This window comes from Halichoerus grypus, chromosome 5, assembly GCF_964656455.1.
Source record: "Halichoerus grypus chromosome 5, mHalGry1.hap1.1, whole genome shotgun sequence".
In the NCBI taxonomy this organism is placed as follows: Eukaryota; Metazoa; Chordata; class Mammalia; order Carnivora; family Phocidae; genus Halichoerus; species Halichoerus grypus.
This window is the reverse complement of record NC_135716.1, coordinates 94,002,956-94,029,498: the sequence shown is the minus strand read 5'-3', so window position 1 is coordinate 94,029,498 and position 26,543 is coordinate 94,002,956. Positions and strand designations below refer to the sequence as shown.

The 26,543-nt window shown below is 39.6% G+C and overlaps 1 long non-coding RNA gene across 1 annotated transcript in view; it reads right to left on the bottom strand.

The window, feature by feature from the left end:
- Window positions 1–9,603: 9,603 nt before the first annotated feature.
- The window catches only part of LOC144381882 (uncharacterized), a 28,492-nt gene continuing 11,552 nt past the window's right edge, over window positions 9,604–26,543 (bottom strand). The window contains exons 2-3 of the long non-coding RNA XR_013447978.1: window positions 26,071–26,226; window positions 9,604–11,556 (exon numbers count right to left, since the gene is read on the bottom strand). This is a non-coding gene — a long non-coding RNA (uncharacterized LOC144381882). The remainder of the gene's footprint in view (window positions 11,557–26,070; window positions 26,227–26,543) is intronic.

The window sequence follows — 26,543 nt, the reverse complement described above, 5'->3', positions numbered from 1 at the left end:
ATCATATGGTATTATTTACACACTGTTTGCACCAACTTGCATTCCCACCAACAGTGCAAGAGGGTTCCTTTTCTCTACATCCTCATCCATATGTGTTATTTCTTGTGTTTTTGATTTTAGCCATTCTGAGAGGTGTGAGGTGATATCTCATTGTGGTTTTGATTTGCATTTCCTTGATGATTAGTGATGTTGAGCATCTTTCATGTGCTTATTGGCCATCTGTATGTCTTCTTTGGAAAGATTCCTACTCAGGTCCTTTGTGCATATTTTAATTGGATTGTTTTGGGGTTTTTTGTTTTTGTTTTTGTTTTTTTTTGAGATGAGTTGTATGAGTTCTTTATATATTCTGGGTATTAACCCCTTATCAAGTATTTCATTTGCAAATATCTTCTCCCATTCAGTAGGTTGCCTTTTTTGTTTTGTCGATGGTTTCCTTCACCGTGCAAAAGCTTTCTGTTTTGATGTAGCCCCAACAGCTTATTTTTGCTTTTGTTTCCCTTGCCTGAGGAGACATATCCATATATATGTTGCTAAGGCCAATGTCCAAGAGATTATTGCCTATGTTTTCTTTCAGGAGTTTTATGGTTTCAGGTCTCACATTTATTTTTATTATTATTCCATTTTGAGTTTATTTTTGTGTATAGTGTAAGAACATGGCCCAGTTTCATTCTTTTGCATGTAGCCATTGAGGACATTATATTAAGTGAAGTAAGCCAGTCACAAAAAGACAAATATTGTGTGAATCCACTTATAGGATGTACTTAAAGAGTCAAAATCATAGAAACAGAAAGTAGAATGATGGTTGCCATGGGCTGAGGGGAGGGGAGAATGGGGAGTTACTGTTCAATAGGTAGAGTTTCAGTTCTCCAAGATGAAAAGTGTACTGGAGATGGATGGTGGTTCTGGCAGTGCAGCCTTATGAATGCATTTAATACCACTGAACTGCACGCTTAAAAATGGTTAAGGTGGTAAATTTTTTCTTATGTGTATTTTATTACAATTTTTTTCAAATTGAGGGGAAACCCCAGAAAATAGAATGGTGGTTGCCAGGACTGGGGGAGGGAAGGGTGGAAGTGAGGAGCTGTTGTTCCCTGGGTACCGAGTTTCAGTTTGGCGAGAAGAAAAAGTTCTGGAGATCTGTCGCACAACAACATGAATATGGTGAATGCGACTGAACTGTACACCTAACAATGGTTAAGATGGAAATAATTAATTTTAGGCAATTTGATTTTCCAAGAAGAAACCAATGCATCCTTTTAGATTGCTCCCTTGTCCTTGCCTCCAGGTGAGAAGAGGAACAGAAATAAAAGTCATGTGATGTGTGAAACCTACAGCTTTGGGGGGACTCATGGACTCAGTCTTAAGTGACCTAATCAGAGGTCGCTGTTACGCCTAGTCAGTGCCATACTAATGAAGAGAATAAACAATTTCAAAATGGTTAGATATGATTTTATCTAATTGTATCTAAATACACACTAGCAATTTGCTTTCCTTCTTAGGTACAGGTATAATAAAAATGTTGAATACTCAGTCTCTTTAGCCTCAACCAAGAATCCGCAGATTTTTTTTTTTGGTAAGAATAGCTTTGGGTAGTAGGGCTTTTTTATCTTTAAAGATTTATTTGTTTGTTTGTTTGTTTATATATTTATTTATTTGAGAGAGAGCGCGCACAAATGCCTGAGTGTGCATGATGGGGGCTGCCGGGACGGGGGTGGGGGGGTGGGGGGGTGGGGGGGGAGGGTGCGCAGAGGGAAAGAATCTCAAGCGGGCTCCCTGCTGAGCACAGAGCTGGAGGCTGGGCTCAATCTCAAGACCTTGAGATCATGACCTGAGCCTAAATCAAGAGTCGGACACCTCACAGATTGAGTCATCCAGGCGCCCCTGTTTTTTTTTTTTTTTTAAGAAGTTTAAAACTTCCAACACTTTGAAAAAGGAACTCCTTCAATATTTGGTGACTAATTTCATCATTGGAATCATTTGCAGCTTTCTTTACCTCCTCAATTTAATTGCAAACACCTTCAACAGAGTGCTAGCAAACTAATTAGCAATTCCTTTTCCTTAAAAAAGATACTCCTAATCAAGGAAGATAATCATCTTTGATTAAACAACAACCAGAGTTATGAAATGTAAATTTGCAATTGATTACAGAAGAAAACACGGTGTGTGCTTTCCCTCTTAATAACAGTAAGCATTATTTCTTTCCACTCAGTTATATTTAGTTTCTCAGGTTAACTTAGGCTGATCCATCTCTTTTGATGGTTTATTCACTGGGAATGCCTATATTCTTTCCCAGAAGAATAATCCCTGTGCAAATAAAATATCCAGATGCAAAGTATGCATATGATTAAAAAAATCTGGCAGTTTCCCAAATATTTTAATAATCTGGATGCTATTAATTATTATAATTCAGTCATTCAAATCCTTCAGGGAGTAGTAAGGTCATGGGGAATAATATCTAGACTTAAAAGATACAGAGCAGATTGTCTCATCTTAGAAAGGAGTTCATTCTTTCATCCACTTATTCATCCATCTGGTAAAAATGTAACAAGCACCCACTATGTTCCATAAATCACCCAAGGTCCTGGGACTGCAACAGTGAACAAGACATGGTCATGTCCTCAGGGAGGTTTACAGGGTGAAGGGAAGAGAGGTGAGCTAAAAGGCAATTGCAAATCAGGGGGACATGTGCTACCAGTGGGAAAAAGTGGAGTAAGCCTCCTCATGATGGCATTTTTGGGGAAGTTAGGGAACCCAGAAGGAAGTGCAGCCCAAGTTTAGTCCTAGAGGATCAATTGGGGTTAGGTAGCAGTGGGAAAGGAAGCAAATCTCAGCATGAGCAGACTTCCAGAGGTGAGGAAAAGCATGTGTTTTGGGAAGACCTGTAAGAAGTTCAATAAATGGTGAGAAAAAGGCTAGAATGGTAAAGAAGGACCATTTTATGAAGTACGGGATGCACCTTTGGAAGAAACTCACATGCTATTTTGAAAGCAATGAAGACCTACTGCAAGATCCATTTTAATAGATTTCTTATCATATGTGCATATAAATTTGACTTTTCCCTCCCATATGCCCTATACTGGATTGCAAACTGGGTCCATCTCTGTTTTGGAAAATGCTGGGCAGTTAAATATTATTCTTTGTTCTCTAAATTACACCTAATCTCAGTTTATATGGATAGAAGATACGAGAGTGTGACTCCTAAACTTGAAGTTGCCTTCTGAAATGTAATAGGAAAAAATGACAAATAATAAGATCAACCATTGGGGTAGACTCTAAAGCACAGCTAAAAGGGATTCTTCTTGGACAAGTAGTAGGACATTTCCTCTACATCAAAAACAACACAAGAACGAAGAGCCCTCATCCTAAATTACCCATGGGCAGCTAAATTGTTTTGGGAAAATACAAATTCTAATCCCAGTGGCCAGAATGTATTGTCAAAAAAACAAGACTGTACTTGCAGGCAACATAATGGCTAGGCAATTGTTCTGTGAGAGTATAGCATATTGATTAAGAACTGTGGCGTTTGCATCAAATGCGTCTAGATTTAAATCCTGATTCTGCCACTTATTGTCACTTTTGCCTCTCATTCCTCACTCCTGGCTTGTCCCCAGTGCTGTCTAGTGAAAAACAAGCTGTCTTCACATCAGATTCCAGAAGGAGTAGGACTTAAAAAAAAAAAAAAAAAAAAGCTGATGACAAGTATCCTTTCATTATACCTAGAGAGATATACAGTTTACTATTTTACTTGAACAAAATATTTCTTGAGCATAGAGCATGCTCTTTTTCACACAAATGACAACTGTAAAAATGAGGCCCCAGAATGCCATTGTGGCCACAGTGTTCGAGAAAAATGGTCTAGGAAAGCATTCTGTCACATTCCTCCACAAAAATAGTCTGGTGTAGAGATGGATACATATACACATATATACATACATACTGACTCAGTGTAATAGCCCTGTAATAAATGCCTACTATGTTCACAAGGAATACAAAAGGCAATGAGTAACACAGGCTATCTAAGGTCCAGTAGGACAGCAACCATATCTTATCATCAATTTGACTTTTGAAAAAGCTAAGCCAAGTATCTATACAACTTTATGATACGGCAAAATCTTTTGTGGCACAAGAGAGGTTCAATCCAAGAATGGTGAGGGTGCAGAGGAAGGGTGGGCCCATTTGGTAGAAGGATAAAAAATGGGTTCGTGAAGTATGATGCATTTGAGATGGTTTTTGGAGAATGAGAGAATTGTCATAAGTCAAGAATAGTACATTTCAAACAAAGGAAAGAGCATGGGTTGTGAGACAGATAGGGTTCAAATCTGTATCTGCCACCTTCTAGCTATGTGATTTAGGAAATTTCTGTAACTCCCTTTAACAATGTTTTCATCTGTTAAAATGGGTTAGAAGTCCTTACCCTTACACTGTTGTTGGGTTGATGAAATGGAAAGTGCTTAATGCGATGCCTACAATGTAGAGCTATGAATTGACACTATTACTCCCGTTATTAAAACCAGAAAATCCCACAAGATGGGAAAAATAGTCTGTATTGGTTAAAGGGGAGAACACTGAAAGATAAGACTGCAGTTAAATGTTGAGACCATATTATCAGGAGCCATGGATGCCAGACTGAGGAGTTGGAGCTCACTCCAATAAGCAAAGAAATCCTTGATTGTTTCTCCTCCTCTTCTTCTTCCTCCTCCTCCTTCTCCTCTTCCTTCTCCCCCCTCCTTCTTTGACTACATCAGAAGTAACTTTCTATTTTTATTTATTTATTTTTAAAATATTTTATTCATTTATTTGACAGACAGAGCGTGCACAAGCAGGGGGAGTGGCAGGCAGAGGGAGAAGCAGACTCCCCACTGAGCAGGGAGCCCGATGCGGGGCTCCATCCCAGGACCCTGGGATCATGACCTGAGCTGAAGGCAGATGCTTAACCGACTGAGCCACCCAGGTGCCCCCAGAATTGACTTTTTAGATTAAATAAGCAGTATGTGGAGTGGACAATGGTTAAAAGTGGGAGAAGGAGTGGCAACAAGGCAACTCGTTGGAATGTCATAAAAATAGCTGGGGCACAGAAAAGAGTTTCTGAGTGTTTGTGGTGGCCGTGATAAAGACTATGACATATAGAAGTATAATCCATAGACTAATACAGGAAAGAAGTTGCTTTTGAGTCTTTGAAATACTGAGCCCGGTGGGGTCATTAATGGAAATTTGGAGGCACACGTTGAAGGAACAATAGGAAAGGAAATGGGGAGCAGAGTGTGCTGATCCCCTTCGCCCAGCCCAGTGAGTCAACAGGAGTTAAAAAAGGGAGCAGTGTTCATATAAGACCAAGTAGATTTTTCTGCAAGATAATGTCGGTTGCAAACACAGGCAAAACAAAAAACAGTAAAAGGTGTTGGGGGTGAGGGAAAGGGGGCAAGCGAAGGGAACCTGGGTGGAGACAGTGCTGAATGGGAAATGAGGATTTAGGAGGAGGAGGCAGAAATGGGGAGGGATGTGCCCCACACTAAGGAAGCATGAACCTCAAAGCTGAGATTATTAAAAGGATATGTTGGAACTAGGGAAGGGTTTCAGTGAATGTACTAGAATTGAGTTAACAGAGAAGTTTGCAACTAAGCTGATCTTAAGGTTCCAAATGGCTTCTTTGTGTCTACAAAATGTCTTCCTCGGGAGGTAGATGAGCTGACAGTTGACTCACAGTTTTGGCTGCCTTGTGTCCTATCCTTTGTTGAATCCCTTCATCAGAGTTATTATTTTTTATCTGCCAGTCTACTCCTTTCAACTCACTAAAAGCCTCTATAGGTGTTCTAACTTGTTCTACTTCTCCACAAATGAGGTCAGAAATAGAGGCAACTAAACACCTCAACAACTTGAGAAGTTAGAAAAGAAGTGGCCCCCAGAAAAATAGGTCAGTGGATAACAGACACCAAAAGGTAATAGATATTTGCTGTAGAATCAGGTCATTTGTGAGAACCCATGTCAGGTCAATAGGAAAGAAATTTGGTAAGTCCGTTCACAGCTCCGCAGAACCTATTAATGATGCAGGACCCTTGACATCACAGAATCATCCAAAGATCGTGAACCCTGAATTCTGGTGCATACTACAGTGACACACATCATTAGAAAGAAAGGGATAAGAAAATGATTTTCTGCATATTTTGATTAACAGGAATGAAACATATTTTATATGTCAAGCACTTAACTCTGGAGATACAAATATCTGTAAATAAGAAATTGTCCCCATTCTTAGTAGCTTCCTTAGCAAACGCATAGCCAGGGCAGAAAAAAATCAGCACAAATATATGCAAAGTTACCTATAAAATCATCCTAAAGAAGACTAGTCTCTGGAAAAATATGGAACCCATGAAGATCAAGGCATACTAGCTTCACAGTGAAGCAAAACTGCTCTCTTAGAAGCAGAAATGTTCTAAATGTAAGGAAAATTATCTACACAGAAAGCTGTTTTTTAAGTGACAGAAATGTCTTTTAATGTAAGGAAAATCATCCCTATCTTGTTGGATCCCTATCTTTTTGGCATCTCAGTAGCTGAACCGTAAAATACCTAGAGTTTTTTCTTTATATGCTGCAACAATGTAAATATTGCCATTTCCTGTACTAAGCGCAGCAGGTGTTCTAGAGCCCATCCCAAAGAGCAGAGCCAGCTCTGCCTGGGAGTGCAAGTCTCCTAGGTCAGCCTTTAAGTGAGCCTAGCTCTGACATCCGAGTGACAGTTGAGGGAGGGAAGAAAATGAAGGATGACCAGCCATTTTCCCCCTCAGTCCTGTCCTTCAGAAGTGGTCTCTCCCTCCCACCAAGGTCCCATTATGCTCGAGGACTCGGGAAGCATCAGACTGGAAGAAAGCCTTGGGAAAACAAACAGCCAGTCTTTCTGTACCATCTCCTCACGGGGGTGGGGGTGGGGGTGGGGGTCAGTCTCCATGGAATCCTGACCATCTGATGTTCTGTACTTTTTTCTCCTTGTCACTGCTCTTCCTATTCCAAAGAGACTTTGTTCCTTCATTCTACCTCTACACTGAAAATCATGTAATGTTTGTTACTGGAATCCACAGGAAAATAAGGCTGGATATGCCACATTCTACCTAATGGCAAACTCTATGAGAACAAATTTCAGGAGATATCTGTAATCATCCCAGCACAGTGATGAATGAATCTTTCAATAATGGATCTGATACAAAGGCATTCATCTAGATACAAATGCAGAAAATGCAGTAATTCTTAAAATTTTCCCCGTGGAAGGAAAATAGAGGTTAACCAGTGATATATTAGTGTTTGCAAATGTACGATACAACAAGGATTAAAATCTATTAAGAGTGGTGGTTAAAGGTAAACTGGTAATCATGAGTAAAACTTGCTTATTGGATTATTAACATTTATTGAGAAGAAATTTTACAGTGAGAATATGAACTAGCCTCCCCAAAGCACTAATACAATTATATTCTTGTAAATATTTAAGAACAGCTCATCATGGTCATCATGAATATTCAACAAGAACAATCTGCCACTGAAGAAACCAAGATGGGGTAGAAAATGCTATGACCTGGTTTGCTGGTGGTCAGTTTTAGGATTGTATCAATTTTTAAAATGGCATCTCCCTTTGTTCACATTTAAAAGAAGTCAGCAGCCAAATTCTACTTTAAAAAAAGAAAAAGAAAGAAAGAGGATCTTGGAATGCTTAGATATTCTCCCAGAGGGTGCATATGGGCTGCAACCTTGTTACACACAATCCAACAAACATTACCCTCTCCCCAGAGGGTAATGGTAGCTTAGAACACTATGCAGAGATAACAGGACAGAAGCTTTCCTGAGAAAAGCATAAACATAGAGATTACTTGTACTTGAATGGAATCACAATACAATGGCAGTGAATTTCTACTACCTTGGCTGTCTGTAAACAGTACAATGCGTTCTTTAAAAAAATTTAAAATTATATATTGTTTCCAAAGCTTTTGATTTTCTTCAAGCTTTCCCATGCCCTGTCTTTAAATTGCTTTCTTCCATACATTTTCTTGTCCATTTCACTGAACAGCATTGTTAACCAAGCGCTCCTGGAACGATAGTACAGGTTAACCTGGATGGCAGTCGCATACAGTGGCTATATGTCTGCTGTGGTCAGACGCAGAGAAACTAAGATTTTTTTAAAATGAAGTTTTCATTCTGCAAACATTTTAAATTTACAAAAAATTTGCAGCGATACTACGCAGAGTTCCCACACTCTTCACCCCGTTCCCACTATGGCTAACATCGTCCATGATCATGGTACATTTGTTGCATCTAAGAAACCAGTGTTGGCACATGACAATGAACTAAACTCCAGACTTTATTTGGCTTTCCCATTTTTTCGTTAGCGTCCTCTTTCAGATTCAGGATCCAGTCCAGGTTACCACATTGCACTTAGTTGTTAGGTGTCCTTAGCCTCCCCTGGTTATCACAATTTCTCAGTCTGTCCTTGGCTTTCATAACCTGGACAGTTTGGAGGAGTATTGGCCAGGTATTTTGTAGAGTGTCCTTCAGTTTGGGTTTGTCTGATGTTTCTCTTATGATTAAACTAGGTTATGGGTTTTTGGAAAGAATCCAACAGAGGTGAAGTTCTTTCAGGATATCAGGATGAACCTAACATCCACACATCACTGGAGGTGTTAACCTTCATCACTTGGTTAAGGTGGCATTTGCTGAGTTTCTCCCCCATAAAGTTACTATTTTTCCCCTCTTTGTACTCTTGGTTTTTGTAAGCAAATCATTAAAATTTAGCCCACACTCAAAGTGGTGGTGGTGGGGGTAGGGGTGGGGGGGGTGGTGGTTTGCTTTTAAAATACCTTATATGCAAAAATCTGAATGTATAATAAAGATCCTGTTTTCATTCAAATTCAATTCAATAAACTTTTAGGATGCCATGAAGAGAAATATTTTGGATATTTATACAGCAACAATTGTAATCCCTAGAAGTAGCTATGGATATTACCATTGTATGGAAAGACACAAACCTTAATCCTTGTAATGATTACAGATACTGAGAATGGTTATCTTTACCTTACCTGAGTTGTTGTTAGAATGACTGCTTATTTTTCTAAGCTCTTTTTTAACATCTGCTGAAATCCCTGGATGAGTTTTCTTCTGAGACTGAACATGCTACAATGCAAATTGCACACAAGCTAAAAATTCATCTTCATATAATTGTACTCTGGGGTCACACAACATTTAAATGCACATTGCCAAGAATGCTGTTTGTCTGCAGAGTCATAACTGCACAAATGAATTATTCTCTTTCAGTGGTCATGTATTCATAAATCTTCTCAAAAGCACCCAACTTACAAAATAGCTTGCTTCTTTACATGTAAAGGCATTTCAGTTTATTATTTTCATTAGAATCTCTGCTGTCATGCTACCTTTTTCAATGTTTTTATTTACAATTACTTTATTTTTTAAAAATTCTACCGGCTTTCCTTAACATTTGAGTAATATTTTAGTTGGCATAATTTACATAGCAGGCAACAAGATGGAAAATGTGTTCTCCATTTAGAGAAATTATGTGACCATCTTGCAAATCTGTAATTAAGGTCTTGAATTAGTTACATTTTAATTTGATGATTTATATCCATCTTGTCCTGATTAAACTGTATCATCATAAAGATAGAGTTGCTGTAGTTAGAAATGCATATCACAAGATAATATTTTCTTCTAGGGCTTTATTTATTTATTTTTTCAATATTGATACCTTAAGACAATATGCTAGATGCCGGGGGGGGGGGGGGGAATAATGCAAGGAGCTTACTTTCTAGTAGAGAAGCTCAAACGTATATGAAGTTTATTGTAATATAAGGTAGAAGCTATTAATTGACATAGGAGAGGTACAAATATAACGTATCAAAAATAGAAAGCGATGAGGAGCCACAGAAGGTAATTTTTAGCAGGCAGGGGACAAGACCAGAGATGTCCTTTAGGAAAATGAGTTCAGTAGCATTGTATTGGACGAATTATAGTGGTAGAAGAGAAGGGAAGGAGGATAGAGAGGGGAGAGACTGGGGCAAAGCAATGAATAGGAAACTACTCATATTAAAGAGGTAATATGAACTAAGCTATTGGCTGTAGAAATAAAGAAAAGACTGGAATCCAAAAAATACTGCAAAGGTGAAACTAATAGGTCATGGCTATGGATTGAATTTGGAGAATGAGGGATGGGAAAGATTCAAATAAAACTTTGATCCTTCAAGAAAGGAAATGTGGTTCGAGGAGTAAAAATGTAGAAGGAGCATTTTCTATTTGTATTTGTTTATATTTCTTTGCAACATTTTCTCACGATGTATTCGGCATGCAGGGAGAGCTAACCTACTACATTAGAAGATTTCCTTATCGTTATGTTTCTCTTATGACTCACTCATTATAGCAACCTCTATTCCTTTCTGGAATAAGTTGCAATGTAAATAAATGAATATGCATTCATTATGCTTGATTATATAATTGTGCTTCCCTCTCAGCAAATGTCTCAAGGTAGTAATATGATGGCTTCTGTTCATCACTAAAATCTAGGGCTTTTTTAAAGGGATGTTTTTGAGCTATATTGTGTTTGTTATATATTTTATGACTTCTATCTTTCTTAGCAATAAGTAGAAGCCTTCTTCAGAAAGGAGCTTTCTCATTTTAATTTGGAATCAAGTAAACTAATAACTACCCTATTTTTCCTTAAAATGTATTCCTTTAGAATCAGATGCTTCTCATTTCTGTGTTAACGCCTTATGAATTTTCAGTAATGATCATAGCCACACAAGCACCGCTAATACTTACTAAGCATTTATTATGTTCAAAGTGTTGTTCCAACTGTCTTTTACATATAATTCTCAGAATAACCCTTTGGAGTAGGGACTACTAGGATCCCATTATACAGAGGAGATGCAGAGAAATGAAGTAACCTGTACAAGTTTATATGATGAGTAAGTGTGAGAACCAGAATTTGAACTCACAAAGTCTGGTCCCAGAGCTCATGTGTTTGGCAGCTCTGCCCTCAATCACTTCCTCTGAGTGTTAAGAGTCAAATTAGTTCAGCCTTGCACTTAGTGGGGTATATCTCTCTGCCATAGATCTCAGATTTTTTCTGAAATTGGGTCTATTTTCATAGGGAAAAGAAAAAAATCTGCACCACCCATTGGCATTCTCAGAAGGCTTAATCGTCAAGAGTCTACAAAAACGTAATTCCCTACACACCAAGACACTTGATTTGGTAATTTTAAAACATTCACTTCCTGTGGATAGCTGTAGGAAAGAAGAGTTCTCTGTTTGTATTTAAGCTGAAAGTAGTAAAAAGAGAAAGGGGAAATAAATGAAGTTGAGTTGATTTTCAGTCAATGAAGCACATAAAGACTTAGAAAAGGTAAGTCAGATGTGTGAGTGTTATGACTACAGTGAAGCAGGCTTCTAGGGGATGGGAGTCCTTAGTGTTGGAATGAGGATCTGGAGGGCCAGGAGAGGAGGCACTGTGGACACATCCATCTTAGTAAAGATTTTTCAAGATGAAATGTTGACGTCTCTCCTCATGGATGCCTAGAAGATAAATCTTTTTTTTAATTCAAAAATATGGAAGTACTGAATTATTTCTGAAGATACTAGAGTCTAGAAGTACGTTTCATCAGGAACTCATTCACCAAATGCCTTTATGGAAAATATCTTCATAGATCACATATGCTGAAGAGATTACCTAACATATATCAAAAATTCATCAAGTGAATGGGCCCTGAACCACAAGATCTTCATCCTTTATGCTTTTTGCTTTCTTTGTGCACTTGGCTAAGTTTGGACCATGAAACAAACTTAAAACACACACACACACACGCAGTTATCTTCTCGTCTTAGGCGCTATTACGTAACCTAAGACAAGGTGATTTTCCCAGAGGAACAGTATAAAATTAAAAATTTTAATCCTATTTTTAATTTTGACTTAAAACATCCTTTGCTATTTTTTAAAAAGATTTTATTTATTTGAGAGAGAGAGAGCGCACGCTTGCTCATGAGTGAGGGAGGGGCAGAGGGAGAAACAGGCTCCCCACTGAGCGGGAAGCCCAATGCAGGGCTCAATCCCAGGATCCTGGGACCATGACCTGAGCCAAAGGCATTTAACCGATTGAGCCACCCAGGCACCCCAAATATCTTTCCCTATTAAGTGGGATATGTCTGATACTTTATCTTCCTAGGTTCCTAAAAGCTAAAAGCTAAACAACTTTAAATGCAAATTATATTTTATTGAAAACAATCACACACACACACACATAGTTGAACAGAATCTCCCTGCCTTTTAAATCTTAAACAGGAGAGAGTAAAAAAAAAAAAGTACTGCTTTTACTATTTCTAATCTAGGATCAGTCCTACCTAGAAACATCTAATATTTTGGAGTTTTGTGCAAAGGTCACATTATTTTGAAAGGTAGGAGATTCTCCATCTAAATCTGCTAAAGGATTTTACCCCAAGATAAATTTTCTCCAGGTCTTCAAACCCGCTATTTTCTGCAATTCTCAAGGTTGGGGGCGGGGGGTGTGGTTGGAGTACTGGCAGGATGGAGGCACATAGATTTTGGAAATTGCTTCAAAAGTGGTGGATTCCAGGAGAATTGAATTAAATAACCAGTGAAGTCCCTCTCAGAATCTTGCCTTAGGACATTTGGTGGGTCTCAAAAACTAGTCCCTACATCACTAGGAACTTGCTAAAAATTAAGATTCTCAGCCTGCCCCAGATCTTCCGAATCAGTAAATCTAGGAGTGGAGCCAACAGTTTTCCCTCTATCAACGCATTCAGGTGACTCTGGTTAGTGCTAAAGTTCTGGAACCACCAGACCAGAATCACCTAGACCAGACGTACCTGGGATGCTTGTTTAAGATTGCAGACTAAAGGGCCCTAGCCATGCCCAAATCTCTAATGGTAAAACCCAGGAATGCAGGATTTTAATAAGTTTTCCAGGTGATTCTTTTGCACACTAACATGTGGATCATTGACCCAGTAGATAAGTCAATTGACTTGTGATGGAAAGGAAGCAGTCTCAGCTTTCTCTGGTGAGAAGAGGGTTGGTGTTCCAGTCATACTGACTTGGGGTTGAATTCCAGGTATGTCATATTGCTTATGTGATATTCAAGCAGTTATGCAGATTTTCTCAGCCTTAGTTTCCTTATCTATGAAACGGGCACAAAAATACCTAGCTTACTCCACTTTGAGAGGATCAAACAGGGTGGGGTATATATTCTGCATAATGACTCCTACATTTTAATAGACATTAATCTCTATACTTTTATCTTTTGAAGACGTTCTAGCCCATTCCTGTCATGGTGCCCAGCACTTTGCTCAGTAATATTTGCCGAATACAGAGAGGTCCAATGCAAAAATTTTGGATTTGAGCCCTAGCTCCACTGCTTATTAGCTATGAGACCATGAGTAAGTTATTTGACCTCTCTGTGCTTCAGTTTCAGTATCTTTAATATGGGAATAAAAATAATACTCCTAGGCTTATAGTGAGGATTAGCTGAATTAATAGACATAAAGCATTTATAGTTTTTTTTCAAAGATTTTTTACTTATTTATTTGAGAGAGACAGAGTGAGAGCATGAGCAGGGGGGAGGGTTAGAGGGAGAGGGAGAAGCAGTCTCCCCACTGAGCAGGGAGCCCGATGCAGGGTTGGGAACATGGCCTGAGCTGAAGGCAGATGCTTAGCCAAATGAGCCACCTAGGCGCCCCCATGTAAAGCATTTAAAAACAGCGTCTGGAACACTATAATGTTCAAATGTTATTGAAAGAAAAATTCCTCGGACATATAGTTCTAAACTTCAGAAGGATTTGACTCTCAAAGAAATAATGTAAATAAATATATTACATGCATAGTTATTATAATATATTATATTAATATAATAAATATATCAATGTTTCCACAAACAAATATAATGTTATAGGCTCTATGTGAAGTCTTGGGGACATACAGTTCCTGTTCTCATGGCGCATATTGTCTAGAGAGAGAGGAGACAGTAATTACGTAGTCAGGCCAAAGTCAGGTCAGAATGAGAAACAGATGTGCAGGAAAGAACAGGTTGAGCAGCTAGAGCTCAGAGAGCCTGGGGAGGGAGATGGAGCAAGGTACGCTATCGGGTGGGAGAGAGGAGGCCAGACCAAGCAGGACCATTGCACGTTTGAGTGTGTTTCCAGGAACAATGCAAAGCCTTTGAAGAGTTTAATCCAGAGGGTGACATGTTCAGATTTGTAGTTCAAAAAAGGTGTCTCTGGTGGCATCATGTAGACAAGATTGGAAAAGGCCCATGTGGGTGTGCAGGGAAGACTAACGAGGTTTTCACAATAGTCAAGAGGCAGGGGTAGCTGATAGAGGGGAGGTGGTGGAAATGGAGCTACTTAGAATTCCAGAGGTGTGTTGGAGAGGAAGTGGCTGGGATTCAGGGATGAACTGGAAAGGATTGGGAAAGGACTGGATTGGAGGAAGAAGGCAGAGTGTGGCACTGGGCATGGTTAGTTTGTCACTGAGACATGTCCAGATAGAGGTACTGAGCAGCTGAACATACTGCTTTGGGGCTCAGTGTAGAGCTCTGGGCCAGAGAAACAAATCAGGGAGCCTAGGCTCATGGATAGAAGCTATGGTGTGGAGAGTGAAAGGGATTGTCTGGGAGAGAGTGTGGAGCCCAGCTTCCAAATGACCAGAGGGAGAAAGATGAACCTAAAAAGCTCATGTGGCAGGATAGTCTAGAAATATTAATGTGTGTTTACTCTCTTGTTTTCCCCTTTCAAGTGGATAGCCTGGTTTTATGATTTCTGGCTTCAGGGATCTTGGCAGGGCCTAAAGTAAAAGGGTCTTGAAGTTAAAGCCTCTAGCAGTTTTTGGTAAATGTGCAGAAGGCAAAGAGAAGCTAAGAGGCAAAGAGACAGAGGCCTGAGGGTCTCAAATTGTAAAGACCTCCATACACAGCTCAAGCTCCCAACCTTAGCAAAGATCCCAGGGCCTTTCAGAGACCTCAGACATCATAGAACCACTGAGCCTGAAGGCCCCTGGGGCATGTGGGCAGGCATATTTTGGAGATATAGGAATCAGTGGGCCAATGAACAGAAGGCGCCCCTCAGTGCCTGGGGCCAGCTCTAGGATGGGAAGCTCCAAAAATGACTGAGGTTAAAGTTCTCACCAAGCTGGCGGGACAGTAGGAAAAAGTCTGAACTTTGGTTTAATAAATAGAGTACAATGTGATGTTTCTGGACAGTTCCATAATACAGTATACTGAATTTTGAGACCAAAGGAAAAATGGGACTTCAGCTTTAATGGAAGCGAATTCAACAATACTTTCAAAAGCTACTTCTGTGATTTCCTCATTTTCAATTAAGATAACACAATTGCCATGTTTTAAAATTTCTTTTGACAAGTGATCATCTTTAATAATTTTTAAACTGAAGTAAAATAATCACTTCCTTTTTGGTATAAATATATTTAAACAACATATTGATACATCTACTTTTCAATTTTTCAGTATTTTTCCAACTAAGCCAGTGTTCAGGGAACAAATTAGCTATTAGGAAATCCATCAAAACATGTATAAAGAGACATACATTTTTTCTTTCATCTTGGGCTTCAATCTGAATCAGCACAGCACTGGTGTTCATTTAAAATTTTGATATTTTGTTTAGTGTGGATTTTTGCATTGATTGAATTTTTAGACCTATTCATTAAAATATTATCCTGTTTACAGAGTTATTTAGCACCCCACTCCTCCGTTAAATTTTGTGCCTCAGTGAATGAGTCCAAATGTCTCATTCGCTTCCCTCTACTTCAGGGGCTATTTCTTGAACACCTGGCCATGGGTTAAAAACCATTACCAGTTTATGGCGGAAGAAGCCAGACTTGAAAGAGGAAATCCAAGAGCAGGTAGTGTCCTCAAAGGAAGAATTTCCAAAGGGGAGAGAATCACAAAGAGTGTCAAATGTTACTAAGTCAAATGAGGCTAAGACTGAAATGTTGATTGACCTCAGGATCATGGGTCACGTAGTGTGAAAAGGCTCAGTGGGTTGATGGAGGTGGAATGGGCTGAAATGGATGGAGGAGTGAGTAGCAAACAGGGAGGTTGAAACTTTGTGGGCGGCTCTCCCAAGAAGTGTGACTCTGAAGGAGAAGGAGGGCGAAATAGCTAGAGGGAGAATAGAGTCAAGGGGCAGGGCGGTGGTTGTATTTTGATATGACTCAGTTTCGAGAGAGAAGTTTAATGTACAAGAGGGAAACTAGGGTCATTGATAATGTAAGATCCTTAAAAGGTAGAACAGAGATGGGATCCTAATCAGAGATGAAAGGGTTGGCATGAAGCAGGAGGTGAAGTGTGCCCTGAGTTGCAGCCTGAGGGAAGGAGAGGGTGAGCGCAGATGGAGGTGGGGTTTTATATTTGATAGCCGGGAATTGAGGGAGATCCTTCTGAAGCCTTCAATTTTCCCCACTGAGTAGGAGACAAAGCCTGAAGAGGAGCAGGTGGCAGTGGGACGCTGGATGGTTGTGGGGATGGTTGTGGGGAGAGCTTGAGAGCTGTAGTTAGGGACCTGTGGTTGGTAGGCAGCACTCACCAAGGCTCCTCTACATCTGGGTGAATAAACAGTGGTACCTCCAGTCTATGGGATTCTATACCATTTACAGGGAAAAAATGGGGAGGATGATGGAACCATCTCTAGGATATACCATTAAGTGGAAAAAAAATCAAGATATAGTACATCTAGCATAATACCTTTTGTGTGAGAAAAGGAAGTAAGAGTACACAGTTATATTGGCTTGTATTTACATAAAGAAACTTGGGAAGAATGTATAAGCAACCAATAAAAAGTACTGGAGAAAGCAGGAGACAAACAAGGTGAATGGGGACAGAGATGGGAGAGGGACGCTCAAAGTATTCCTTTTATAATTATTTTTACTTTTTGATTTTGAGTCATGTGGATGTATTGCTTATTAAAAATAAAAATTTAAAATTTGAAAGGTGAAGTTCCCACGCAAATAGGTATGCACAAAGAACTCAATCTAGTTTCCAAGCCAAGTCTAAGCTGTCAGGCACCCTGATGATGTTTTACAGTGGCTGCCCCATCAATAAGATGATTGCATTTCTACATCTTTCTAGAAGGATGTTATTAGGAACATCAGGGTCCTAAGAATAGAGCGTTGTTATTACTCTCAGTCTCGAAGCTGATATGTTCTTTCTCTCCCTGCTGGGAGTAGGTCTCCCAACAATCTGCCTTTGCTCTTTTCCTCCTCTCCCTCTCAGTCAGCAATGTCTTTCACTACCCCCCAGCTTAGACTGGTCTCTAATTTATATCTCCCTCCCAGATTCTAGACCTGAAATCCCAATGGCCAGATCAACATGGTGTATCACTCAGGATTTCGACAGGAAACAGATGGCACATCAAAACTGGGACAATTCCAGAAGGGTTTATTTACAAGGAGACTATTTACAAAGGTTTGGGGATAGGAGAACCACAAGGGGCTATTGGGAGCCTGGCTTTCACCAGCCCTAAGTCCAAAGGGATAAGGACAGGGAAGGGTTACCAGAACCTAGAAGGAGAGAGCATTGTGGAGAGCAGGCTGCCTGGAGAGAACCTTCTACTGAGGGACTCCACCAGCCTGAGGTGGCCTCCTTGGAAAGAAACCAGAGCAGTAAATACCTAGACTTCACCATTTTCCCTCCTTCTCCTTGGCTGCCCATTGGCCAAACTCAAACAGAAGCCAGGGGGCATAGGAGGCTATAGATGCAGTCTCTCAGATGAATACCCTGAGAGCTTAGAGCATAGAGAAGAGTGGGGGAGGATGAACAGCAGGTCTGAGGGGGCAAACCAAATATATGTGGCAAGCATGGCTCCACTGATGGATGTCCTGCTGGCGCTTCAATCTCAGCATTTCCCAAACCAACCACATGGTCTTTCCTCCATGAACCTGACCTTTCTCCTGGATTCCTTAGTTACCTTGGTTTGTGGTGCCTTTACGCGTCACTGTCCTCCCTGACTCCTCCCTCCTGCCCTGCATGTGCACACATGCACGTATACAAGTCTTTCTCTTCCACTGGATAGTGAACTTCTGGAGGCAGGGTCCTTGAGCTTGGACTCAGCGAATGTCTCATGAGTAATAACAGCTAACATTTTGGGGGCACCTGTCATAGCAGGAACAGCACTGACCCCTTCGTTTGGATTGTCCCTTTTAATCTCACAACACTTCCAAGAAGTAGGTCCTAATATTATCCCCATTTTACAGATTAATAAACCGAGGCTGAGAGAAGTAACCCAAGATCGTATTTTTTTTTAATTGAAGTATAATTAACATACAAGGTTATATTAATTTCACATGTACAACATCGATCCGACAATTCTATACATTACTCCATGCTCACCACAATAATTGTAGTCACCATCTGTCCCCATACAATGTTATTACAATATTAGGGACTATATTCTCTGTGCTGCACTTTTCATCCCCATGACTTATTTATTTTATAACTGGAAGTTTGTACCTCATAATCCCCTATTTCACCCATTGCCCCACCCACCTCCTTTCTGGCAACCACCAGTTTGTCCTTTGTATGCAAGATTCTGTGTGTTTTTTTAGATTCCACATGTAAGTGAGATCAGGTGGTATTTGTTTTTCTCTGTCTGACTGATTTCATGTAGCACAGTACCCTCTAGGTGTATCTGTGTTGTTGCAAATGGTAAGATCTCATTATTTTTTATGGCTGAGTAATATTCCAGTGTATATATACTACTTCTTCTTTATCCATTCATCTGTTGGACACAGGTTCCATACCAAGATCACATTCTTAAAAGAGAACATCTGGCATGGGAGCCTGCCCACGAGCATTATGACCCTCCCTCTGCCTCCCCTGTTCAAGGTTGAAGGGACCACCCATAAGGATATCACAGCTTTGCTGTTGATTAAAAAAAAAAAGTAGTCCAATGTTGGTCAAACAATATAATTCAGAGAAAGAAAGCGTTGACACTAGGGCTTGAACTTGCTGCTGAATTGCAAATGGCAGGGGAGAAAAGGAGGGTATGCCAGACAAGGAGGCCAGTGAATAGCTGGGAGGGATTGTAGTGTGTTTGTGGGTTTGTGTAGAGAAGACCTTAACCAGATCAGAGAATAAATATTTGGAACCGGTAGGATAAGATTGAGGAGGATGGAGGAAGCCTAGATTATGGAGGGCTTTGGAGTCCATGGGCTTGCTGACCCTCCCTGCAGAAGAAAGGGAGAGTGGAGTTTCAGGAAGATGAACCTGTCCCTTGGAGAGTATGTAGGACAGACTAGAAGCAGAGGATGATGTGCTGCTGGAGGAACCGGCCAGAGAGCTGTTCTAATGGTCCACCAAGGAATCCGTGGACCAGAGTGAGGCGGTGGAAATGAGGAATGAGCAAAGGATACAAGAAATATGTCAAAACAGAAACGGTCCACGGCACTTGCCCACTGATTGCTGTGCAGATGGAAGGGGCTTGGGCTTCAGTTAAAAGGACTTCAGTTTCTGGCCTTTGCCAGTGGTCTTGCCATTGACCGAGCAGCTGGAGTAGGATGGCAGAGAAGGGAGAAAATAAGCTCAATTTTAGACCTCTTGAATTTGATGTGAGGGCCTAACTGACCTGTCAGTCCCTCCCAATTTTGTCAATGTAGAGATCTAGCCTTAGCGAACTAAAAGGGGCCGGAGCTGTGGGGCAGATATCATTCTTTCATTTTTATTGTTATGACTTTCCAAGTCTTTACCTTCTGAAAAACTTTTGTTTCTTAACTTTGTGCCGTTTTGGTTTTGTTCTCTATGAATTTTCCGTACAGATCTAGCCCCTGAACACATCCAGCCCTGCTGCGATGTGTGTGCTGGGGCGGGAAGCAGGGTACGGCTTCAGGTTTCCTAGCACACCAGGGGACTGAAGCCCTGTGATTCAGGACCAGCATACTGCGGCTCTAATTGATAATATTTTCTACTTCACAGTAGCTGAGCTGAATTGCACAGACTTAGAGGAGTAAATGAAACAAGTGTTTTATGGAACAACAGGCAAACCATTTAAATCTATAACTACTATGCTTATGTTTCCTGCTTCCTTGTCTACAATGGAATGTAAGTGGTATCTATGAGCTACAGAGTCATTTCCTTTTATGTTTGCAAATAGCACCACAGATGATATTATATACTTGCTCTAGCTCCTAGGAGACTTAAAAGGCTGAGTTGGCAAAACAGGAAAGCTTAATCATTTATAAGGATGTAAACAACCAGATTTCCCCCACTACCACTAGTCCCAAAATGCTAGAATATTGAAGGAATTCATAGAAACCAGAAATACTGATTTTTTTTTTTTCTGGCCACAGAGATAAAGATTGAAAAATTACACAGTTGGGTTTTTTTTTTCTTTTACTAGAAAGAACAGATACTTCTCTGAATTGCCTATAAAGTTTTGCCACCCCTAAGGTTATGTAAATGATCCCAACGTTTAATCTTTTAAAATTGGAATTATGGATAAAAGTGCTCCTAGCGTTTGACCTTGAAAACCTTGCAAAGTATTTATAGTTTCTTTTAAAATTTAAACTAAGAACAAAGACCACAGGGACAGGCAGACATCTGCAGGCACTCAGGTTTAGAACTGAACAACAGCATAAATGAAGGACTGTAAAAATGGCAGGAAAAGTTTTCACTAATGGCTCATAAAAACAGGTAAAGAGGAAGGAACTGCAGGTCTGTCTGACAAATCTGTCCTACAAATTGACCTTTATTGTTCTAAAATACAGTACTCTACCACATTTATAAATTACCTTGTCTTGAGACTCCACTGATATGGTCGTGCTTTAATGCAACAACACTGCTCCAATGGGAAGGGCTCATTGTCCTGGGGTCCTAGCACTAGGACCCTCTTTCACTCTCAAAAGCGTGTGGATTTGGACAAGACATGGTCACGTGTATGTGTCAGGGCTTGTGTAAAATCCAGAGCTCTTTATCAAATTTAATTTGTTCAAAAATTACTTGCTTTTATACGGTTTACTTCCTCTGTGCCAGGACTGATTGTGTTAGAGAAATGAAGATGTTGTCCTTACGTATAGGTGGCCGCAAGGAGCTTGCACGATACAATGTGAAAAGTGCCCTATACTGATAGTGAACATTCAATAAACACATTTTTTTGTTCTTTTCTGAGTAAGAATGATGTATTTGTCAACCAAACATGTTGTTGGGTTAGCCAGAACAATATAATGGTGACTGTGGGCACTTTGTTCTCTTGCTTTCTTTTTTTTTTAATTTTATTTTTAATTTTTTTTAAAGATTTTATTAGAGTGGGGGGAGGGGCAGGGGGAGAAAAATCTTAAGCAGACTCCCTGCTGAGTGCGGGGCCCATCGTCTCGGGGCCCATCTCAAGACTGTGAGATCATGACCTGAGCCAAAATCAAGAGTTGGACGCTTAACCAATTGAGCCACCCAGGCGTCCCTGTTTTCTTGCTTTCACAGTGAATGGTTCTGGTATTTCCCTCTTACATAGAGTAATTTCTCTCCAGCAGGGGTTTTGAGATTTAGGATTTTTCCATTTGCTCAGGGAAGGGAAAAACCCTGAGTGAGTTTGTTGTCAGAGTGCCTGGATTCAAATTCTGGCTCCATGAAAGTCATGGCTGAGTCGGCTTAGGCTCCTTTCTTCTTTCGCTTTATTCCTCAGTGTGTATCTATAAAAATGAAGCTAATTAGTGTCTACTTCATAGCGTTGTTAAGATTAAAAGAGCTAATGCATGTAAGGACTGAGAATAGTGTTGATATGTCATGAACACGCCTTATGCTTTAGCTTTTCTTTATATTATTTAAGTTCTTAGTTTATTAATCCTCCGATGAAAAATCTGCATAGTCACCACAGATAAAGTCACTGCAGAATCTTCACTCCTTTTGTTGTCCAATCTCTAGCTCACTTCTTTTTTTTTTGCCAGCACCAACATTGGCTTTTGCAGTCCCCCTGACTTTTTTCATTCCGTTCTTGCATTCCTTTTGCTATTTTCTTGATCTCTTTTTCTTCTCATGTAGGCCATGTCTTGCAAGTCTATGTTTGGGTTCATTTTTCTTTGCATAATCCAAGGAATCCTAAATCATGCCAAAGCCAGTTGTCTTGCCACCGCCAAAATTGGTTCTGAATCCAAATACAAAGATGACATCTGGTGTGGTCTTGTCCATTTCTGGCTACTTTTTCCTGAATTTCTGTGTTAGGTACTGTTGCCTTTCCAGGGTGAAGAACATCAATGACCATCTGTTTCTGCTGAAGTAGTCGGTTGGTCATGAACCTCCTGGTTCAGATAGTCACTGTGTGGTTCATGATGGCGGCCAAGCTTCAAGCAGCCAAGGAGGAAGAGAGCTTAGCTGTTATTTAAACACATAACCCCTTACCCCCACACAGAGGTTCAGCTCAGTATCCTTCACTTGCAGTGGGGAGGAAAAAGTTAAGAATCACTGCTTTGAAGGTTAAAGCTTTCCTTCCATGGTGTGAACAGAGCATTGGTACATTATCTGTTTAGGCTGGACTAGGGGATGAAGATTCCCCTGACACAGAAAGGAGAAGGTGTTAGATATTACTTAGCATTTTGCTCCGATTTATGAAAATGAGGGATCTAGTGTCACAGATGCTAAATTCTATTCAGTGAGAGCTGGCTTGAAATCTTTACTGCAAAGATCACAAAGAAGCAGAATATTTCCTAAATTGAAGAAGGGTTACCTTCTGGGGCAAGTTTTTAATGCTGACAAGTCTGCTTTGTTTTAAAAGCAGATTCATTTGAGAATGTTTACATATTTTCACTTATTTAATGCTACTTCTAATATTTTCTCCACAAGTCCCCAGGATGGTAGCACCCACAATTATCCAGAAATCACTTCTGTATAAAATTGGCTTTTCACTTATACCTTTACTTCTTAAAACAAAAATTTTTTTTTTTTTTTTAATACCCACTGAAAGGAAACTCAAGCACCTTGAAAGATAGGCTGATTCCAGGCCTGTGGCAGGAAATTAAGAGTAGTCTGGGACATCTTGCTGTGCTGGAAAGCAAGGAAGCTATCAAGAACTAATGCATCAGGACAGAAAGACACAGGAACCACCCAGGGCAAGAAACTGGTAAAGGAATGAAAAAGAAAAAAGAGATGGAACAAATATGGCAAAATCTCGACAATTGTTCAATCTGGGTGACACACGTGTGGGGTTCATTTAGACCTTCTTTAATGCAAAGCAACTCCTATGCATTCTCCAGAAAACTAGACAACACAAACGAATAAAATAAAAAGCACTGATAATTCTATCACTCAGAGATAATTACTGAGCTACTATTAATAACTTGTTGTAATGCTTTCTTGACATTCTCCAGTGCATATGTAAATTTTTTAAAAACAAATTTCTTCTCCTTCAACTTCTATCTTCCATGGCCTAAAAGCACCACTTGGATCATATCATTACCCTGTTTTCTAATCCGCAAGGGCTTTCCATGCTTATTGAACATAGTTTGGGCTCCTTGACATTCAAGGTTTTCCAACATTCTTTCCAGAATTCTGTCTACTACCTTGTCTCCATAGACCCCTATGCTCCAGCTACACTGGATAGCCTACATTTCAGCTCAGATTGGATTCTGTATAGATGTCCTCATTTATAATCTGGATGAACACTCAAGACCTTTACAATAATATATTTTGGGATTTCATGGTTTAGTACTCTTGATACAACTAGCAACTTGTCCCAGCACAGAACCTAATTTTTGTGAAAAGGCCAAGATGTTACATAAGCATTTTGCCGAGCTCCAGGAAAAGAATCAAGAGCATGCAGTTCAGCCTGTAAGGGATGATTGAAAACTAAAAAAAGGTGGGAGAATCTGCCTCCACAGGTCATAATGTTTCTGTATATTTGTTTCTGCTCTGTGGTGATGGAAGGAGTGATAACAGGCCTCTTGTTTAGCTGAGTACAGGGAGCATGAGGTTCCCCAAAGGTCCTAGCATCACATTCTTCTAGAATTAGAAATTTTGGTCCCTTGAATAAGCTTGTCCTTTTTTCAACTACACTGCATTCACCATGCTCTACCTCTGCAGCTACGAAAGATAATTTTGGTAATCTAAAGTGTAACTCCATTGTTTCTAAACATCAATTCTGTATGTCAATTATTTTGTGTAGATTTTTTTAATAACTGGAAAGATTCTTACTCATGATAGATGTATATGATCCTCTTGCTTATTTTTACCAAATCTTCTAAAAAGTAGCCTTTTCCCCCCCACCTGGCTCATACCATTATGGGTGGTCAAGACTAGGATCCAAATGAAAATCTATTACTAAATTTCTTCCATTTTCTATCCCACATGCTTCCTAATACTTTGTATCAAAATCTATGACCCTCTGCAAAGATGATTTGAAAAACAGAATATTTGTCCCTCCATATGAGTTGTAGGATGGAGAGAAAGAGGGCTTATTTGTTAAGCTCGTGTTCCCCACACCTAAGAAAGCCCATCATGGTAAAATTCCCTTGTATTGTAGAGCCTTAGTTGGTAGAAGGGAATGGAAAATTGTTTTCATATATTTAATTGTTCAGTTACTTAAACTGAAATACACGTTTTGGATCAATCCTTATGTTGTTGAAAATGGCTCAAATTCATTTCCCATTACTAGGCAGTGGGTGATTTTTAACTCCTCCACATCTGAAATGTTACGAGCCTATGAATCTTTCTCTCTGATAACTATGGCTTTTTGGTATCTCATCGTCACTACTCAGAACTGTTCTCAATGTAATGCATCATTGCTGTAGTGATTATTAAGGGAATGGATAAAATCTTTCAGACTTGGGACGTCCCAAGCAAATTGGTTGTTTTTTTGTTTTTGTTTTTGTTTTTGTTTTTTTTTTAAGAATACTCAGAACCTATTGTCTTGGGCTTTATTCTCTCTCTTAATTGTGGCAAACATATAAAACTAGCTGACAAGGCCAATAGATTATGTTTTCAGGCACCTGGGCGGCTCATTTGGTTAAAAGTTTGCCTTTGGCTCAGGTCATGATCCCAGGGTCCTGGGATGGAGTCCGGCATTGGGCTCCCTGCTCAGCAGGGAGTCGGCTTCTCCCTCTGCCCCTCCCCCCTCCACCTTCCCCCACTCGTGCATGCATGCTCATGCGCGCTATCTTGCAAAAATAAAATCTTTAAAAAATAGATTGAGTTTTCATTTGTTTCTTAGATATTAAAATAACCAAATCAGATATATATGTATTTATCCAGTTTTCTCGTTTACTCAAGTAAATTTTACGTGAGTTTTATACAAAAGGACTTAAGCCAAAAGTTAACTTAAAACCTTCATTTTTTTTCGAGTCTGAGCTATAATTCGCATATAACATCATATTAGTTTAAAGTGTACAATATATTCATTTGACATAAGTATAAAGTGTGAAATGATTACCACAGTAAGTTAATGTTCATTAACTCACATAGTTACAAATTTCTTGTGATGAGAACTTTTAAGATCTACTCTTAGCAACTTTCTAATTTACGGTACAGTACTGTTAATTATTGTCACCATGCTCTACATTATATCCCCAGAACTTACTTATAACTGGAAGTTTGTCTCTTTGACCATCTTCACTCATTTCCCCCGCTCCCCGCCCCTGCTTCTGGCAACCACCAATCTCTTCTGTTTCTACGAGTTTAGTTTTTTTTAGATTCCATATATAAGTGAGATCATATAGTATTTGTCTTTCTGTCTGAGAAATTCTCAAGAATTCAGTTTTGACACTAATATATTCAAAACTGAATTCTTGAGAATTTCTCAAGTTTTACCACCTGTTTACCTTGGCTGTTGCTCTATCAATATTCTGTAAAACCATCTTAAAATTTCACTTTAAAATAACTTCCATTTGGTACACATATAACCTCCTAGATCAAGATAAACATTGGCTAGAACACTTTCTGTAGAACAAACACCCCAAGTCTAGAAAATTAGCTGAACCCCAAGTCTCTCTAAAAACTAATGTTGATGAAATTTCTGCCAATAGGTTTTGTTCTAGTAATTTCCTTTTTTAAAACATCAGCTTTTAGTTAAAATACAATTCAACAGGGGCACCTGGGTGGCTCAGTCGTTAAGTGTCTGCCTTCGGCTCAGGTCATGATCCCAGGGTCCTGGGAACGAGCCCCACATCGGGCTCCCTGCTCCGCGGGAAGCCTGCTTCTCCCTCTCCCATTCCCCTTGCTTGTGTTCCTTCTCTTGCTGTGTCTCTTTCTGTCAAATAAGTAAATAAAAAAAAAATACAATTCAACAGAAAGCAAAACTATTTTTTATCTAAAATCATTAGAAGTACAAAACTGGCACCTATACAGAACTGTTGAACTGTCCGAGTGACTTCTAACCCGTCCATCCTTAGCTTTGGATAAGTAACATGTTAGTGTTTTATATATATAAAGGGTATATATACACACATGTGTGTGTTTTCACAAAATGTTGATTCACCCATCATCTCCTCTAAAGATAGTAAGCATTAGGTAAGGTTTCATTTCTTATCGGCATAGGCTACCTTCAAGAACCAGAAAATTCCCTAG